Genomic DNA, 8,825 nt, shown 5'->3' with positions numbered 1-8,825 from the left:
TGACTTAGCAAGATCTACATCAAACAATTTAATGTGTAATTAATGAAAAGGGTACTCTGGTGTCCCACTCAATTTGTTTTGTTTTTTTCTTTCTTCACATTGTGAGGAATTATTGGTGTTTTAAAATTTAGATATCCTTCACTTTTTCATTTCTCAGAAAATATTCTATGTGGTGGTTATAAGCAAAGCACCACAACGTGGTACTCTCTGGAAGTTGTACCAGCTCTTCTCTGGAGAGCTATTAAGGAAGAAAAAAATAAGAAACAATAAAATTTTGCTTTGAGCTGAGTTATTCCAATTTTCTTGTCCAAGCTGGAAGCATAGAAAAAAAACCAAAAATAAACACTATGTATTTGAGTTTTTAACTGCCTGACTGTTTATGATAATACTCATCTGGTACTTCTGCTTTCTTGGAGCCTTTTGAAGATTTTTTAAATAACTCTCTCCCTTTCACAATTTCAGAAGTGCTTCAGAGGACATGAAGATGCTACTGATGTAGTTCTGCTGTCTTTTAATACAATTTTCAACTCACTTGTTCACTTTAGCAGATACTTCTTTGATGTCACTGATGGTTTACAATTAAAATTGCTTTATAAATAGCTGCCTCTCTTCCCCCATAACCGTTCCTCTTCACCCTCTGGAGAATTATTGCTCAAACTCTCATCTTTAGCACAAATCTGCCTTTTTGCCCGGGTCAAGTGGGATGAACTCGTGACCTTTTCAAACTCACAGAAGATAGATTTAGTAGGCAGGGATTTACTCACAAGCAGACACAGTTCCTATGAAACTCCCAGAATTGTCACCCCAGCAGTGCTGATGGCCTCCACAAGCTCTGTTAGAGGAAATGAGATTTTCACAGAGGGGTGAGTTACCTTGCACTCACAGCTGGGTCTTTCCGGTCAAATGAGATTCCAGAAGAGAAAAAAAAATAAAAATAAAAAATTCCAAAACCAAAAATCAAATCAAAACAAACCAAACAGCCAAACCAAACCAAACCCAAAAAAAAAAAAAAAAAAAAGAAACTAAATGAAACTAAACCAAATGAAACGAATCGAAACCAAACCCAAAAAAACCAAACCAAACCCAAAAAAACCAAACCAAACCAAACTTAAAAAACCCAACCTAACCCAAACCAAACGCAAAAAAACCAAACCCAACAAAAACAAAACAAAACAACAGAAACCAAAAACACCCCAAAAAAAACCAAACAGAAAAACTCAAACCCAACAAACCAACCAAAAAAAAAAAAAAAAGACCCAACAAAAAAACCCCAAAACAAAATAAAAACTGAAAAAGGAAAAAATTGTTTATTCTGTAGCAAGAAGAAAATTAACTTGAAACAATAAAACAAAATCCAACCAATATTAATCACATAGTCTTTGGAAAAAGGTTTATATAGAAGTATGGACCATGCACACAATAGTTACACTGGGGAAAATCAAATGTTGCCTGAAAAAGAAAAAAAAAATAATCAAAAGTCAGCCTTCATGACCTCAGTGGAAGTAACGAAAAGGGAGAAACAGCAAAACCAAAAACTAAACCCTTTATCTAAAAGCTTTTCAAAAATCTCCTGGGTTTGGCTCAGGGAGAGTTAATTTTCTTTTTAGTGGCTGGTTCAGTGTTTTGGATTCAGCAGAAGCATCATGTTGACACCACACGGATGTTTTGGCTGTTGCTAAGTTGTGCTCACCCCAAATCAAGGACTTTCCAGTGCCTCATGCTCTGCCAGCGAGAATCCACACAAGAATCTGGAGGGGAGCATGGCCAGGACACCAGCCTAGACTGGCCAAAGGATGCTCCATCCTGTGGGACACCATGGCCAGTGCAGAAGCTGGGGGAAGCTGGGGCTAATCACAGCCAGGGGATGGGTTTGGGTGGTTTAATCACTGGGTTTCAATTTCGGTTTCGATCACTGGGTGGTGACAAACTGCATTGTGCATCACTTGTTGCTTTTATGGCACTGTCCTCCTCTGCTTTATATAATAATCACCATTATTAATTGTAATAATTATCATTATCATTACTCTTTTATTTGTTTCAATTATAAAACTGTTCTTATCAGAACCATGATTTCTATTTTCTTTTCTAATTTTCCTCCGTAACTTAACTTAGAGAAGGGAAACTTAACTTAAGTTCTCTAACTTAACTTAGAGAAGCGAAAGAGAGTGGGTCTGTCTTGTGCTTTGTTGCTAAACCTGGACAAAAAATTTCTATAATGTGTTTTATCCACTTCTTTCTGGGCTGATATTCAGAGTTTCAACCCCCCATTAATGGGTGTGATCAGAGGCAAGCAGTGATCTAATAACCGTGGTGGGATGCCTGCTGTCAACATCAAAGGCTGCGCTTCTGGAGACAGAAATTCCAGCTGGGACATTCTTGTGTCCTGTGTCACACAAATCAAGATGTTCCCAACACTTTGCTCTCTTATCCTCATCCAAACTTCACATCATGGAGTCACTTTGGCGTGAAAATCACACGTGGTTCTTGGGCAGGGCCAAGGTGTCAGGAATGATTTCACTGCTTGGAACTTCCCAGGAAGAGAGATCCACACAGGGACATTGCCTGAAATGGTGAATCAGTTTTGGGAGGCAGATTTCTGCTTTTTTCTTACTGTTCACTGGGGGAAATGGGAGTTTCTTTGCACTCATCAGGGCAAGACAATACATTTCACTGCTCATTTGTATTGTTCTTACACAAGGAGTGCACACTCACACTGATCACTGCACTTCATTGCCACCACATGATAAATAAGGAAATTTTTGAGCCTCCTTGCTTATGCTCTAGGAACCTACCAGGTGAGAATTGCTGTTGCACAAGTTCTGCCCTCCCTACGTCCCATACCACAAACTTCCCAGAAGTGAAGCAGAATTATAAATTATTTCCTGCTTCTGACAGGGCTTCTTGGCTAAGTTTACAACTCAGTTTTGTTTGCAGTTGTTTGATTTCTTCCTGTAACAAGCCTCTCCCCACCCCGGCATGGATGTGGTGATTTGATAGTTGGGTGGCTGTCCTGACACAGCAAGAGGGGAATGAGAGAGGGAAATTACTGCACTTCCCTGTTCTGAGCAGAGAACAAATGGGAAGCTTGATGACTTTTGCTGTTTCAGAGGTCAGTGGGTCACACTATCTATTTCCAGTGAGATGGTTCAGTCATTCTCAGCCCTCTCCTTCTGTCTTTATGAGGAACAAAGCTTAGAAAACCACGTAACCCTACAGTTAGATGTTCACTGCGGTTTAACTTCACAGATTTCACAGAATTCCCCAAATGACCAGGTTGGAAGAGACCTTCAAAATCATCGAGTCCAACCCAGCCCCAACAGCTCAACCGAACCCTGGCTCCCAGTGCCACATCCAGGCTTTGGTAAACACACCCAGGGATGGGGACTCCCCCACCTCCTTGGGCAGCCATTCCAGAACTTTATCATCCTTTCCCTGAAAAACTTCCAGCATGCTTGTGGTCAGCTGGGAGAAAACATGGATAGAGCCACCTTCTTTACAAAGAAAATGTCAAACCCTCCAGACAACTCATTGATGTGGAAATCCCAAAGTTCTACAAGAACTGTCCAGTTCTGTGAGCAGGAGGGACTGGACAGCTGGAGAAAAGGTAGAAAATTCTCCAAGTTGTTTCTTACTCTCTATAGCCAATCTTTGGCAGAATGTCATGGACTTTTAGGTCACGTTTAGGTTGGGAGCAAAGCCTTTGACACATTGGCTTTTACATGGAAGCATTTAAAAGAATCTTTAAAATTTTGAGTTGTTGTTTTTTTTGTTGTTGTTGTTGTTTGTTTGGGGGTTTTTTGGGAGTTTTTTTGTTTGGATTTTTTTTTTTTTGTCACAATATATTTATAAACACTGCAACTCTGCTATTAAATAAAACAGAGGGACCAGAGTGAGCTCGTACAAAGCTGCAAGAATGGAGAAGATGGATAAGGAAGATCCAGAAGAAACCTTAAAGAACTGGGTGTGTGATTCCAGAGGGAAGGGAAGATTCATGAACAACTGAGGATGGCTAAAATAGATGTTACATAAGAGACAAGCATCAGTTATTCCTTCTCATCATTATGGGCAGGAGAAATGGGTTTACAAGGCAGCAGGGAGGAATTAGACCAAATATTAAGAAAAATATCCCAACTACAAAAAAATCTTCGTAACTACAAGGAAAACCAGGCAGTGGAGTTGGTTGCCAAGGGGAGGATGTGAATCACTGTAAGTGAAGATCTCTGTAGTTGAACAGCCATCTGTTGCAGAATTAAGTCTCCATTGCAGTGTTAGATTAGGGTGAAAATACTTAGTTATTGCTGTTATTGCAGTTAGAGTGAGTCTTGCATAACTGGTATTCATAATTATGAATAACCCAAGTGAAACCTCTATTTTGTTTTCATTTCAGGTTTTGTTGTCTTTTTTCTCCCTTTTTTATGCCCTGTGTCTATGAAGGATTGTGCAATAAAACAGCTGCTACATTTTGCTTTTTCTTCTATTTTACAGGAAACCACCAAAATACAACAAATATAATGGGATAGGTGGGGAACGTGTCTCTTGGTTCTTCCAGTAAACTTCCAAAATCTGTTTGCATCCCAAGAAGCTGAATAAGGAAGTTTTTGTAAGGAAAAGAGGTACAGATATGCCTTAGTCTAAATTATGGTATGAAAAACGTCATGGTGAGCTATCCCTTCTCTGTTTATCATAGAATTATTAAAATATGTTAAAATTTGAAATTTGTCTCTCCCTTTCTTCTCTGCTGCAAACATGGATGGTTTTTATCCTTACCCAGGGCTTTAGTTCAGGAAGACACAAACTTCTGGAAGGTACCAGGAGCTTTAAGGAGTAAGCAAAAAGAGCAGTGATCAATTCCAATTTTTAAAGATAGCACCCAGGAGTGGGACAGTAGAGAATTTGTGGGGAAAAAACCCCAATTTCTCATAGACAAAAACCCTGAGTCTTTGTAAACTCCTGCTAAATTATGGAGGTACTCAAGGGTTAGATAAAATATGGCAATCAGATCATAGATATCCTGATCAGTCTGTAGAGGCTGAAACAGAGGCTTGGTTTGTTGGATTAATTTCTTTTTGATCTTTCTACTGAGCCCTGAAGTTGGAATCAGGATTTCAAACATGCAGTCTTCAAAATCAAAATAGTTCCTGATCTTTCTAAAAAAGCAATTCAAACCTGTCCATGAAAAGACTTTGAATCTGGTGGCTTGTTGGAAAAGAGACAGAATTTATTCTTTCCCCAAACTTGAAAATGATTAGGTATCATAATCATCACAGTTGAACCATTTCCACACTCATCTGTACTTTTATTTGTATATACTCCTTGTTGTTTTCCTTCCAAATTTTTATTCGAGTTTTTCCCAAAGGTGAACAATTTGTCCGAGCTGAGAACTATTTCTATGGCCCTTAGGTTTGTAAAGAGAGAGCCCTTCCATGTTATTATGTCATTTCCTCAAATAAGGGTCTGTGTTGCAAGATAGAGGAGTTAATTATGGTTCTCTTTTCTCTTTAGTCAGTCCTGAATCACCATGTTGTGTAATTACTCAGCTACTACTGTGCAATCAAAATAATAACATGTTTCTTACTTTTCTCATCACTATTGTAACCAGTTCAAACAGAACCCTTATTTTTTGGCCCAGAATGTGAGAGTGTGAAACCATTTGCAGAATAACCACAGGCACAGGCTTATCTGTAGCCCATGGGCCACCAAGAAAGAAGAGTTGACTTAACTCATCTCATGCCACTCATAATTAATACCACCATCACCACTTGGGTGTCACTGACTTCGTTACTGGGCTTTTTTTTCCTTCCAGTTTGAGCCCCCACTCTAATGGGTGCTGTGTGAAGATGTCTAATTGTCGCTTTCTGTTTCTCCCGGCTGATTTATGACCGGAGATAGCTCAGGGACGCCACTTGTCGGTTTCTCAGCTGTTTAGGTGGCCTGGAAAGGCCCAGGGATGGCCTTGAAGAGCCGACGCTTCAAAGGACGAGAAGAGACTTCTGATCTTTTCTCGGTCTCGGTGTTTATTAATTGTTTATCTAAAAGATTTTCTTTCAGCCCGACAGAGGTCTGCACAGCAAGCCAGCCATGGGCACACTGTGAGCCCCCGGGGCGGTCACTTATCTTTATACCTGAAGTTACGTATGCAATATTTATAATTTTTCCCCAATACCTTCTACCCTTATTAACCGGTGCACTTCTAGTAATAACCAATCCCAAAGTGCCAACATCACCACAGAAGATGGAGGCCAAGAAGAAGAAGAAGAAGAACAGGACACGCCCCAATTCCTCCATCTTACTTCTCTAGACCCCCCTGTACCAAAATCCTAAACCCTGTGTCTTACACTCTAATTAACTTATCCCTTCACCATTTACCCCAGTGAAATCCTCCCATCCTCATACAGGTGTCGTCTCCTGTGTCGGATCAAAGTCCAGCCACCAGACACTTCTGGCAACATTCCAGGACTCCTGAGCCCCCCAAGGGTGGTCTCGGCCACTCTGCACATCAGTCCTGAGGTGCTGAGATCCCACATCTAATAATTATTGAGTCTCTAGAAATCGAGATCTCTGATTAAGAGCTTGGTGTCTGACCTCACTCAAATTCTGACCCTTCTTCCGTCCATTTATTCTAGAAGCAGCATATCACAAGAAATTTAAATTAGTGTGATTAGCAACCACATCTGGATGTGAAGCTCTCACCAAGCCACCCTATCACTCCCCTCATCAGCAGGATAGGAAGGGAGGCAGGGAAGGAAATAAATTGGATAAATGTCACAGGTCAAGGAAAGCCTGCTCAATAAAGCAAAGGCCTCATGCAGAAGCAAAGAAAAACAAAAGATTTATTCTCTGCTGGGTGTCAGAAGTGGCTGTTCAGTCACTTCCTGGGATATAGGGCTTTTCTACACTTGGTGGCGGCTCGGGAAGATAAATGGTGTGACAACAAATGCCCTCTCAGCCCCTTCTTTTAACTTTTATTGCTGAGCTGATATGGTGTGGAGCATCCCTCTGGTCAGGTGCCAGGCTGTGAGTTCAATCTCTTTATGGGCCATCAATTTCAAAGTTGGACTTGATGATTCTTGTGGGTCCTTTCCAACTCAGAATATCCTGTAAGTGAGGTTTAGATCAGTTGTCCTGACTATGCCCTTTCCCAAGATCCTGCCTAAACTCTGCCTAGTAGTGAGAGAGTGGACAAAATCATAGAATCTCAGATTGGTTTGGGTTTAAGAGAGCTTAAAGTTCATTTCATTCCAACTCCTCTGCCATGGGCAGGGACACCTTCCACTGTGCCAGGGTGATCCAAGCCTTCTCCAGCCTGGTCTTGGACACTGCCAGGGATCCAGGGGCAGCCACAGCTTCTCTGGGCACCTGTGCCAGAGCCTCCCCATCCTCACAGTGAAGAATTTCTTCCTAAAATTCAAACTAAGTTCCTCTCTTTAGTCTGAAGCCATTTCCCCTTGTCCTGTCACTCCAAGACAATCTCTCTTCATCCTTCTTGCAGGCTCCCTCCAGGTACTGAAAGGCCACAACAAGGTCACCCAAATCCTGCTCTTTTTCAGGCTAAAAAATCCCAATTCTCCCAGCAGAGCTGCTCCATCCCTCTGATAATCCTGGTGCCTCCTCTGGATTCACTCCAACAGGTGTGATGCTCAGCAGTAGCCAAAATGCTCCTGTGTCCCCAACATCTTTCTAGCCACCAACACAGAGCTCAGCTGCTCTGTGGAAAATTAATTCCACTTCAGCCAGTCCCAGCAGAGCCAGGAACAAGGTCCAGACTGAAATCTGGGCACTGTTTTTTTCAGCACCTAAACATACGTGTGCAGAGGGAGAAATTTCTGAGCCAGGCACTCAATGTCCTTGTCCTAACACGATGTCTGTGGACATTTGAGAAATGCCAGGGTATTGAACACAGCCGTGTTGATGGATTCAGGGAACACCTGTGCTATTCCTGTCCTGCTGGAAGCTGAGCAGGATGAACCAGAGCATCTCAAATATCAATAAACACATATGGTCAGGTAACTGAATCCCATCCCAGATGTCTGGGTGCACATGGAATTCCACAAGGACCTTTCCAATGTGTCAGGAGGCAATTTTCCATTAGGAAGGTAAAAAAAGTCACCGCCAAAAGAAAGTTATTCAGCCATCCTTTATAGGTCTCATCACATTGTTCACCTCAGGTCATGAGATGGCTGCACTCTGTGTTCTTGCACTAAAAAGAGCTGGATTTGTTAATGAGCAGCACAGAGAGTGAAGCAGAACCACAGAGTCCTGACTTTTCCAGCATCCATGGTTAATGAATTCTATTTTTGAATGCACAGTACTCTGGTATTGTCATTAGTCAGTGGGAAAAAAAGACCAGAAAAGCCTCAGTGGTGTCTGCCATCAGCCCACTTTTTCTCAACCTCTCCCATGATTATGATGTTCAGGGATTTACTGATTATCTTAACCTTTGGCCAATGATACAATCAAAAGAACAGCCACTGCCCTTCCCAAAGTAAATTTGGCAGAGAAATGGCTCGAAAGAAATAAACGTGATTTTGTAAAAGATCAAGATTATAATTTAAGTAATGAAATTGCTATCCACCTGCTTAATTAAATACAAATGTTCCTTCCTGAGTGAATTTTGCTTAGTCCCTTAGTGGCCAGGATAGGAACAGTTTATTAGAGAAGAGTTAGAAAAAAAAAATACCTCAGTCCTACTCTATTCAATGAAAAAAGAAAGACCTTTAAAGACTGCTTCTCTTTAGTTTATTATTAATATTCTAGCAGTATCTGTGATTTTCTGTATGGTGTGTCAAGAACAAATGGGTTTGCTCCTTACTGAGAGCATGGCAAAC

The sequence above is a fragment of the Ammospiza caudacuta genome, chromosome 1 (assembly GCF_027887145.1).
Source record: "Ammospiza caudacuta isolate bAmmCau1 chromosome 1, bAmmCau1.pri, whole genome shotgun sequence".
Lineage (NCBI taxonomy): Eukaryota > Metazoa > Chordata > Aves > Passeriformes > Passerellidae > Ammospiza > Ammospiza caudacuta.
The sequence above is the reverse complement of the archived record's forward strand: the minus strand, read 5'-3'. Positions refer to the sequence as shown.